Source organism: Pteropus medius, unplaced genomic scaffold (assembly GCF_902729225.1).
Source record: "Pteropus medius unplaced genomic scaffold, Ma_sr-lr_union100, whole genome shotgun sequence".
Taxonomy (NCBI): domain Eukaryota; kingdom Metazoa; phylum Chordata; class Mammalia; order Chiroptera; family Pteropodidae; genus Pteropus; species Pteropus medius.
Window position 1 is genome coordinate 56,442,498 of NW_024349800.1, and position 10,767 is coordinate 56,453,264.

The 10,767-nt window shown below is 39.8% G+C and overlaps 1 protein-coding gene across 1 annotated transcript in view; it reads right to left on the reverse strand.

Moving 5' to 3' along the window:
* Nucleotides 1–10,309, reverse strand: part of VSNL1 (visinin like 1) — an 82,481-nt gene extending 72,172 nt beyond the window's left edge. The window contains exon 1 of the mRNA XM_039887807.1: nt 10,023–10,309. The gene's annotated coding sequence lies outside the window, so the exon portion shown is untranslated. The remainder of the gene's footprint in view (nt 1–10,022) is intronic.
* Between the last annotated feature and the right edge of the window lie 458 nt (nt 10,310–10,767).

The following is a 10,767-nucleotide window of genomic DNA, read 5'->3' on the forward strand; positions in this document are numbered from 1 at the left end:
CGTGTAACTCGGCCATGGACTCTGTGAGACAGATGCCCAAATTCTGTTTCTCATTATCCTGGGATGTTTGTAAACTCTTTAACAACTCCTGAATGGGGATTTCCAAACTTCACAATTTACTGACGGAACAATGTACAAATGACTTGCTACTACTCCTGTGCTGCTGCCTTCCAGTGGTACGCCTTTCTAAAGCATGCTTAAAGTGTTATTAGATGTGGTATCTCCTTTCAAGGTACTTTCAGTTTTATAGGAGAGCTGGCATATACACGAGTGACTATAATGTGAGTCTAGATGTAGTAAGAGAATTGAGACACAACTCTTGGCTAGATTCTCCTAAGAAAGAATCAGATTTTGATCATCGGAGCTGAGCAGATCAATCAGAGAATGATTTCCACCGTCCCTGAAGATAAACTATCGTCCCTATTTTCCTGAAGTGAGCAAGCGCAGAGCTAGTCCAAAATGGATTCCCTCTGGACACATGCGCACATGGTCTGTTTGTTTTTCTCATGCGTTCCGCTGCCCTTACATTGTTCAGACCTACATATGCAGGCTGATTCCAGGAATAGAAGGCTCTCCTACCATCATTAGGATAAAAATCTTATTTCTAAAGCTTCCCTGCTGGAACGAACACATGGCCATGGCCATGGTCACCCTTTTTCCCACAAGAGTCTCTCTGGAAATTGAGACATGCTCACTCCGCTGAGAGATGGCTGTGGGCTCAAGGTCTCCAAGCACAACATGAGACATCCTGAGAAAAACAGAAGATACAGATGAATTTCAAACCTTAAATATTTTAGGTTTTCTCTCCAGAATTATTTTACTTCAAAATCGTTTTGTAAAAATTGAACTGTGAAGACCTATGATAACTCACAGTTATCATAGGTTTGTCATTCTATCCTGGGAGCTTTAGTACGAGAGGGCAGGGGACAGGGACTTATTTTAGCAGATATAACCTCAGTACAATAATTTACAAAGACCAGTACTTTAATTCTTAAATTATATATTTTTTATCAAAGATAAACTAAAATTCAAAAGTTGAATTTTAATAATAAATTTTGTACTATCACATGGCACTATATAATCTACAGAATATGTTCAAAGTCACCTCAGTTTCACAATAACTGCTAACTAGGTAATCCCATCTTTATTTTCACGCGAGGAAACTGAAACTCAGAAAAGTTAGGTAAGAAAAGTTAAGTAACTTTTCTAGGACTTCACTTATGATGACTACAGCCCAGCTGTGATGCCTAAAACACATGCAATGACTCCCAATTTTATGTACTTTTCATTATGTAGTTCAGCTTTGGTCCTTCTAAAGCAGCTTTTCCAACTAGATTCTTCAGAACTACAATGAGACAGTAAGAACTATTTTTTAACATAAGTTCCCTGAACAAACATTGGAAACATAAGATTAAGCAAAGCTAAATAAATACTGAGGTCTTTACAACAGGACCGCTCAGACTTATGATTAATATGAAAATGTGCATGGAGGAATATCTAAGAATGGGTATAGGAAGCACCATTTCCCTCAGAAATGTTTCCGCAAAAGTCTTTGAGGGGAAATAAATATGAGTGCCTTGGAAATCTTTCTTTAAAGAAACAAAGTCTAAAATATCCTTACCATCGAACTTGACCACTCTCTCCCTTCCAACTGTGTCACTTCTTCTAGAATGAGAAAACTTTCAATAGGCCTTCTTTTTAACGCTGTCTCATAAGCGCTGATTTGTTAATACAGCTGTTTGCTTTTAACGATTTTCTTAAAAAAATGTAAAACTATGCTAGCACACTGAACTTATTGTTTACATATCATGTATATATGTATGCATATATCTGTACGTATGTGCATCTCTCCATCACCCAGCTGAGATCCGTTCTCTGCTCTTAGCCAATACACACCAGTGCACACTTCTACAAACACTCAACAAATGAAGGCTGACAGGCTAATCCTGACTTGGATGTGTTATGCAACATGGATTGCGGATTGTGTGCACCACCATGGCCTCCTTTTGTGCCATGTATTTGGTGTTATTTGATCAACATTTGTATGATGGACCATGGATATGTGATAGCGCTAGACCTGTCACAAAGAAATTAAATAAGTGTGTCATCAAAATGTTTCACAGGCACTGAAGCTACTTCAAAGGAAAAGGTAAAGGAGAGAGAGGATAAAGGCCGGAAGACAGTCACAGGCTGGCAGATGTCCTCGGACATTATTTATGAAGAGTTCTATAAATCACTGGAGTCAGGGAGGATTGTTCATCAACCGAATGTTAGTCATTAGCAGCTTTGAGAACTTTAGTAGGAGGCAAGTCTTAAATAAATGGAAGAAAGAGCTTTTCCAAACAGATGTAGGGAGACAGGTCTAAGCTAGGGCATTGATTCAGTTAGTATACCTTTTCTAAGACCACACTCACCATGCTACCTGGGATGTGTGTGTATTAGTTATTATTTAACTACCAGAAAATTAGGACAAATATGCTTGGAAAAAGCAGAATACTTTGAACAGGAGACCAGGAGAAATGGTGAAATGCAGATTGAGGAGGATGAACCGGAGGGAGGGTAGAGGTCTGGAGAGGGAAGAAGTATTTACCACCTGCTAAGCTCTTTTAGATGGTGTATTTCTATATGGTCTTCGACATTCTATAAGGTAAATATATTCTCCCCATTTCACAGGTGAGAAAATAAGCCTCCGAGTCAATTAGAATGAAAAGTTCTAGCCAATTCTGTGAATCATCCGAGACTCTTACTACACAAAAGAACCTCAGAATTCAGGTATAATTTTTATAGACTTCAAAAAGAATGCTCCTTTTTAATCGCAGATAAGAAACACACTTGAAATCCCCTAGCAAAAGGGGCAGCAAATAGGAAGAAAAGGGAGAAAAAGCTTAGAAGTGAAAAGGCTCTTAGAAGAGCCAAAGATAGGATAGTAAGGCCATTTTGGACTCCGCAAGTGTGTGTGTGTGTGTGTGTGTGTGTGTGTGTGTGTGTGTGTGTGTGTGTGTAGGGAGCTGGAAATAAGTTTTCAGTGCAGTAGGAAAGAGAAGTTAGGAGGTATATTTTCCTTATCATAAAAGCCCTGGGAGAAAAGAATAAAGGAGTAGATCATAGAGTCCTTCCACAGATAAACATTAAAGATTGGTCACGAAATTGGTTGGAATAATAAGGGATCTAGGGGAGAGTATATCAGATAGCAATCCCATTTTTTGGAAGGTATTAAAGGATAGAAGTATTGTAAGTACAGTATTTAAACCAAAAGTCAGGGATCTTGACATGTTTTTATTGAAGTTAAGCGACCCACGTGGAGGCTTGGGTGGGAGACAAGGGCCACGTTATTTAGCTACATTGAAAAATAATGAATAGATGACCTTAAAATGTATTCACTAAGGAAACAAACTTAACACTGTCCTCTTAGTTCCATATCCTGTTGTTCCATATCCCAATTTACACGGTAGGATAATGATGGTAAAGAAAAGGTAAAATGGAAAAGAAGATGCATTTAAATAATGAGAAATGGGACATTTGAGAACTCAGTGTAGGTATTTCTTCTGGAATTTCTCTGTACATCTATACCAACTTTTTGTTTCATCTGATTTACTTGGGATTATGTTTTATTTACTGTTGATTCTACAGTGACTACACAGTGCTTGGCACATATACTCAATAGATACTTGTTTTATAAGGTAGGTTAAGCACTGCATACTGTTCACTGCTCTTAATAGCTCAATCTCTTATTCAGAGGTTCCACTGTGAATGGGATTACTAATAATTCAGAGACTAAAGTGGTTTACGAACCACTGATTTCTCATGAAAGGGCTGATGATGATAATTACTATCATTTATTGCACATTTCCAATATTACATTCTTTACATATATAGTCTTCTATTTTCTGTTCAAGAATCCTGTGAACTACTATTTTAAATGGAAACTGAGGCTGAGGGGTTAAATAACTTATTCAAGGTCATAGATCAAATAAACTATGGAACTGGAGTTTTTTTCTAAGTTATATCCAGTTTGGAAAGTCTTGTTTACATTTCTTTTCATGTCTTTGAGCCAGTTGAAAGGTCTGAAGAATTTTCCCATTCACAAACTAAAAATGAGAAAAGATTAAACGAATGGTTGTTATCTTACTTTGAAGAAAGAATGCCTTTATAAACATTTAAAAGAAAAATGAACAATTCTGTATAGAATTTAAACTTATTTCACAATTTCTTTTTTATTTTTCACAAAATTGCTCCTATGAGCAAGAAAGGAAACAACAAGACCTTTGTGTATAAATTTCAAAAACATTGGAATTTCTACAAGAAAGGAAATTGATAGTCTTCCATTAACTTATGGCATCAAATGCCAGAATTCCAATAAACGGAATTTGCTAATTGAGTCAGACTTGTACAGTACTATTTAATATAGTAAAAACAAAATATATTATTAAGCATGTCAACTCTACTGATAATCCTTAATAGGCCTCCAATGGGATATTTCACTAATAATTTAAGATTGGGTTTCAAGAAATAAGAAATAAATATACTAATTACAAATTTAAAAAATCGATGCAAAATATAAAATACCAGAGACTCCTGTAGAACCAGAGTCTACTATTTTAAGAAGTTTTCAACTGCAATAAACATTCTGAAATATGAAACCACAGAAATATTAGGGTCTACTTGTTTAAATTAGAAAAAATTCACCTAGGCTCCAAAGCACATTTAACATGTATTAACATGTTAATTAACTTGCAAAATATCTATTTACATTCAGCTTCTCCAAGGTTCACAATCTTTCAAAGCCTAAGAGAAAATAAACAAGATCCAAAGAGAGGAGAAAAAAGTACATTTAAAGTGACAGCTTTCTATTTTCAGAAAAGTCCCTATATGAGCAAGAATAAAGAAAAATAAGATTCATTCCATAGCTATATAACAATTGTAAGCAAATTTAACCAATTTGTTAATTTTGCCTTTTATGAGCAACACTTCATAAAAATGAAATCTTTTTTAATTAAGAGAGACCTGCTTTCTACAAAAAGTTAAGCAGTTATTGTATTAGATATATTAAGCTTAAAGGCCATTTGGTGAATGAGAGTACTCCAAGTCTTAATTGTAATTTAGAACAAAAGGAAATATTGTTCACCTGAAAATGACATCCAGTATGTTGTCTTGTAAAAAAATAAACAATTGATGGATACACAGCAGGTCATCTGTGTGAGAACTGCGGTGAAGTAAGGCAGTGGAGAAATCCAGAGAAAGCCTAAGAATCATGGCAAATTATCTGACTTGCATGCTTTAAGTTAGCTGATCAGGGTATAGAACATCTCTTTAATGTATTCACAGGTACCTTATTATTAAAGTGTCAAACGTCTTTGAGGATTCTTCAGTAATTTGCTATTCCATTTCTGTTTCATTCATTAAGTAGTTTCTAAAGCACCCCGAGGTCTCCATTTGTGAAGTTCTCAATGAATCAAGCTGTGAGCAACTCAGACTATTTTGATTCACTTAAGAGAGTATAAGTCGTCTTTAGAAACAAACTGTAAATGAGGAATGCAAATGCAGTGTTGTGGTCCTTTAGCTGTGTGAACATGTTAAAATAATTCCACAGCTCAAGAGACCTGTGATATTTAAGTGGAACACATAGCTACCTACCATATCTAGGTTTACATTCCTTCTTTGAATTATTAATATCAACTCTTGACAATAGGTAAAAATAACTTATGTTTTTACTTAGTAAGAGGTAAAAGGGAGGATGCTCTTATGAGTGGCTTAAAAAGCACTCTTAAAGGTATTAACATAGTGCTTTTATATCCTTACTGAAGTTAAATTATAAAATAACCTTTAGTCTAGTTCTCTTTTTAGTAACATGAAGATATTTAAAGCAACGTTAATTGTGCACATGCTTTCAGTAGAAATGATTTATTTCTTGGTATCATTAACAAGGTGCATACAACTGATTCTTGTTAAAAATATTTAATTGATAAATATAGAGTTTCTAATATAAAAGACATCGTACAGATGTTTTTGAAATATGAAAAAGGTCATTAAAATCTCTGTCCTCATGGACTGTGCTTTCATAGTGTAGGTACATCTTTAAGATAAAAATCCTCCTTAATATACTACATTTTTTATGTATTCGATCACATCCAGCTCATATACTCTATTAATTACGTGGATTAACCACTGAACCAGTAGAAATATCAATTACTTATTAATTTATCTCTGTATCATTTGATGCTTACGAAAATTAACATACTTATATCTACTAGATGTAACTAAAACTGACATTGTCAATTTCAGCCTTAGATTATATGAATGTGATTCCTTCTGTAAGAAGTATCTACCTAACTTCCTAAATAATCACTAATCTTAGGAGCATAGATATCACTGAGTCCAAAGAAAAAGACCTTTAGAATGACATTAAAATATATTGCTCTTATAAATTAGGAAATCATGCTTTCGATACTGATGTTCTACTGTCATTCCGTGAAACTCTTCATGGAGCTCCTGAGCAATGTTTGGAATCCATACCTACATGCAACCCAAATAGGAAACCTATAGCTTGCCCAGGGCAGCATTTCTAATCGAGTTATCCTACTATGGCATGAGATTCAGAGCCTAGCAAAACAGAGCAGGGCCCTCGGCAGCTACAAGTCTCTGCTGTCTGCAGGAGGGTACCTGGTATTCAGAAAAGCCTGGACATGCCCGTTTTTTGGAATGGGATAGCAAGACCAGGTGACATCTGATCCAAGAACATTCGTTAGTGACAGACTCTATCCAAGACAGACCTCATCCCAATTCACTAACAGTTTACCATACGGGGAGGGGTTAAATTAGAACGTTAATTAGTGAATATGTTGAGATACTCACCACTTGCTTCCTCAGCTTCCTCAACAACTTCCAAGGGTATCAGCTACTCTTGCAAATAAGAAAGACTCAGACCCTATCTTTCTCAAGCCTGCCCTAAAGCCTCAGCTTTTTCAGGTAAGAATTCCTGGCATTTCCCTCAAGGAGACATGTGGAATGGTTTTGGTTATCTTTCTGAGTGCTTGGGAGATTACATTTTTGGAGAAGGAATAGGAAGGCCTGGATTATCTCTGAAAAGCCTAGAGCGTTAAGGGATAGGCACTCAGGAAATTTTAATGAAAGAAAGGGAGAGATAGAGAGAGCTAGTGAAGGAAAAGGAGAAAGGAGGAAAGAAAAGAAGGGCCCATTAGGCAGGTATTACTGCCTGCGTTGCAATCTCTGTCCAGCAAGACCCAGAAAGCTGTGTAAGTAGAGCTGTGCCACCGCGCTTTAAAGGCTTTGAAGGTTTTCAGCGCTGCACTGCTGCCTCTATAATGCCCTGTCTGATTGAACCAGTCAAGCATTCTTCCCTCAGTCTTCCTACCCTCACCCCTCCCTTTCTCCGCAGGTGGCTTCATCTGGAGGATTTCCCTGAAAGCCAGAGACAGGCATCCTGGATTTGGGTTCTGCCTTCTAGGAGCCAGAGATGAGCTGGCAGAGCCCACAGTGTGTTTACACTACAGCTTTCTCACTCCACAAGGTCCCAATCCCTGGAGCTGTAGCTGTTTAGAGGGACACAAGACGGTAGAAGAATGAGCTTGGCACCTGCAGTGTCCCTGAAGGCTGGATTCCCTGAAGAATTCTGGGAATAAAGCATGGAGGGGATAGAGGTGGGCCCGGGCGATCCTCAGACAGGAGCTGATGATTCTGACTGGTTAGCCAGTTGTCTCGAAAAACTCCAAGGATTCTGAAGAAATTGACTGAGATTCAGAGGAGGCCAGGAAGGCCAGACTGAACTTGTAATGAAGTGGGTCTATTCGAGGTGAGAGGCAATATGGGAAAGAGATAGAAAGAGAACTTACAATGAAGGAGAGGCTGAGAAGTGCTATGGTGTTAAAAGGAATTCTTGGGAACCTCTCGAAAGATGTGCTGGGAGCAGAGAATTATTTATTTGAAGATTTCAGCAATGGCAGTAAGGATGCTAAAAGTGGAGAGACGAGGGAACATTTCCACCCAACATTACTTTTTAGTTGTTTATTCCATAGACTAGAAGTTAATTGACTTTTTCCTAGCTCACAGCTTTGGGCCTCAATTCCTCATCTGTAAAACAAGAGGTTTTGGATGAGATGCTTTCAGAGGGCTCTGCCGGATGTGCCCCTCTGTAACTGTCAGCCTGGGACCAAAGTATCTGAGACCAAACATCTATGAGCGTTAATGTCACATTCCCCCTTCACCCTTTACCACGCATTTACCAATGCAGTGCAACACCTGCACCACTCACGGAGCTGATTCCAACGCTCAATGGTGACAAGAGATATGGCTCAATTGTGACAAATGATTGGTCCTTCTGGCCTGGAGTAAGGAAAGGAGGAACAGAGAAGGCAGTATGATTTATATTTTGAGTTTCCAAGGAGAAGATATTCTCGAATTTTCTAATTCGAATTTCATCTAAAAATAAATTATTTAATCTTAAATAAATGATTAATTCCTTTGAGGGGTTCCAGATACTTGCACTGACTAAAGGGCCAAAGAACCCTCTAATGATCTACACCGTTTGGGGGAAAATTTATTTCATTTCATCCATGAAATTCTATCTGCTTTTTCCATGGAAATCCAGCACTCACTGGCCATGCTTTTCTCCCATCTGCCTGCCTCATGCCATTCTGCCAACCTGCTTCAGTGCAGCGTTTTCTGGGCTTGTTAGACACCCAAGCTTAATGTGTGTGCACTCATGAGTGAGGTGTTCACTGATGCAGAACCCACTCCCCACCACTCACACACGTACACACTTTAGATGGTAGTGCAGATAAAATGTGTTTTCACAAGAGCTTCATATTTAATTTGTCTCAATCTGAAATTTCTTTTAAATTAAAAAAAAATGAATATGTAGAAATACAACTCCCTTGCTCCTCTCGTCTTAAAGTGGGATGTGACAAACAGATAGTATTCACTTGTGTTTTCTACACCCACAGCATTCCCATTTTATTTTAGTTCCCAAAATATGGACAGGAGGGCAACTCTAGAAAAATGGATTCCTACTCTCACAGGGCGCTGATCCGTGCAGCATTTGCGGGCAGCATCACCATTTTCTCCAGCCGCCCCCTCCCCCATTCTCCGGCACCTCAGATTTCCACAGTGGGGTTGACCTTGCCAAGACCCTCCTTCCGTTTCTGGGCAAGGAAGAGCACATTTTCACTCAAAACACAAAACGACCTTTTCTCCTTTAAAGAAACACAACCAAATGTCACACGTCTGGGTTCACATTTCTCAACCCCGCATTCTGGAACGCGAAGACGGGATGCAAAGGTAGGAAACTAGTTTGGGTCTGACTCCCCATTCAGACGCTCTGTATCTCAGACTCCGTCCAAAATAGACGGCCGACTGTGCTGCTGAATATCTTCCCTTTTTCTGAATACCTTTCCATTCGCCACCGTGACGAGAAATCAAAAACGAAAAATTATCTACTCCTTTCTCAATACTGTGAAAAATATGCTTATTTTGCGCCTAGCTCCGTGGTTCTAAACACTAATATCCCGCTTGGAAACCAACCCCGGTTTCCACACCATCTCGTTCACTCAGTTTTACTTAGCAAACACCTTCACTGCTCTTCCACGGTGAGAAAAAATGGTGCACCAGCCCCACGAATGACAGGTTGGCACTTGCCTGCAACCGCTCCATAGTTTTATCAGCAACCAGAAAACTTCACGATCGGTCAATTAGTTAACTTAAATCTCTGTAAGGAAATCCTCCTATAGACGTAAACTAAAAATGCACCTCTGTTTCATCTTTCTTAAATCTAGCCTTAGACAACCCCCCAAACACGCCGCATATAAATATTCCCTCCTCCCCCCATTATTCCAAAAGGTCCCCCGTGGACTAACAGCACATTCAAATCCCCAGCATTAACCAAAGCAACTGTCACCATGCATATAGACGCATCTATGCAAAGTATGTGACAATAGCCAAAGCATCTCCCAGACAATTGGCTGCACTACACATGCGGAAATGCAACGAAGATTGTATTTTCCACTTACAGTTATAGCGCTGCGCTCGGCCACTTAACGAAAACGATAAAACTCAATAGTTCTCTCTCTATAGATTTGATTCGGATAAACGGTTAAGCCGTCTCTGTGCGTGGTTCTCCCGCGCTCTTTTTTTCCCCCCCTCTGGAGCTCTAGGCTGCTTAAATCCCTTTTGGATCGCGCCTTTTAAGCCCAGCCGCCGCCGCAACACGCTCCGGTAAGTCTCTGCTGCAGATTGGGAATCCCATAGAAAACCTGGGGTCGCTGGAGCTGGATGCGCAGGCGCGCGAGCCGCCGCCTCGCCAGGCACCAGTTCCCGGTTCGCCTCCCCCGCCTCCTTCAGCTCCGCAGCCCCAGCCTTGGAGAGCTCGGGAGCCGGTGACCAGAAGCAGCCTGGCATTGGCGCATGCTCAGTTGAAGGGGCTCGGAGTTTCCGCGGGTGGATTCCATGTCTCCAGATTTTAGCAGAAACTCAAAAGGAAAGTAGATAGGAAAAGGGAGCCTGGCTACTAGAGCAGCCACACCTGGACGGGCGCGAGGGCGGGTGACTTGGCTTCAGCAGGACCCATGGTTACTGAGTCTGGTGGTGGAGGCTGAGGCCAGAGCGGCACGTGAGCCTGCTTTTCCCGCCGCGAGCAGACCTGGAGGACCTCAGGCCCACCCTTTGTCAGACTGTAAGGTGAAGGACAAAACTGCCGAAATTCCTTTCCCAGAAGGAAGTGTCCCAGCAAGCTGCGAGCCTATCTACCCGGCTCCC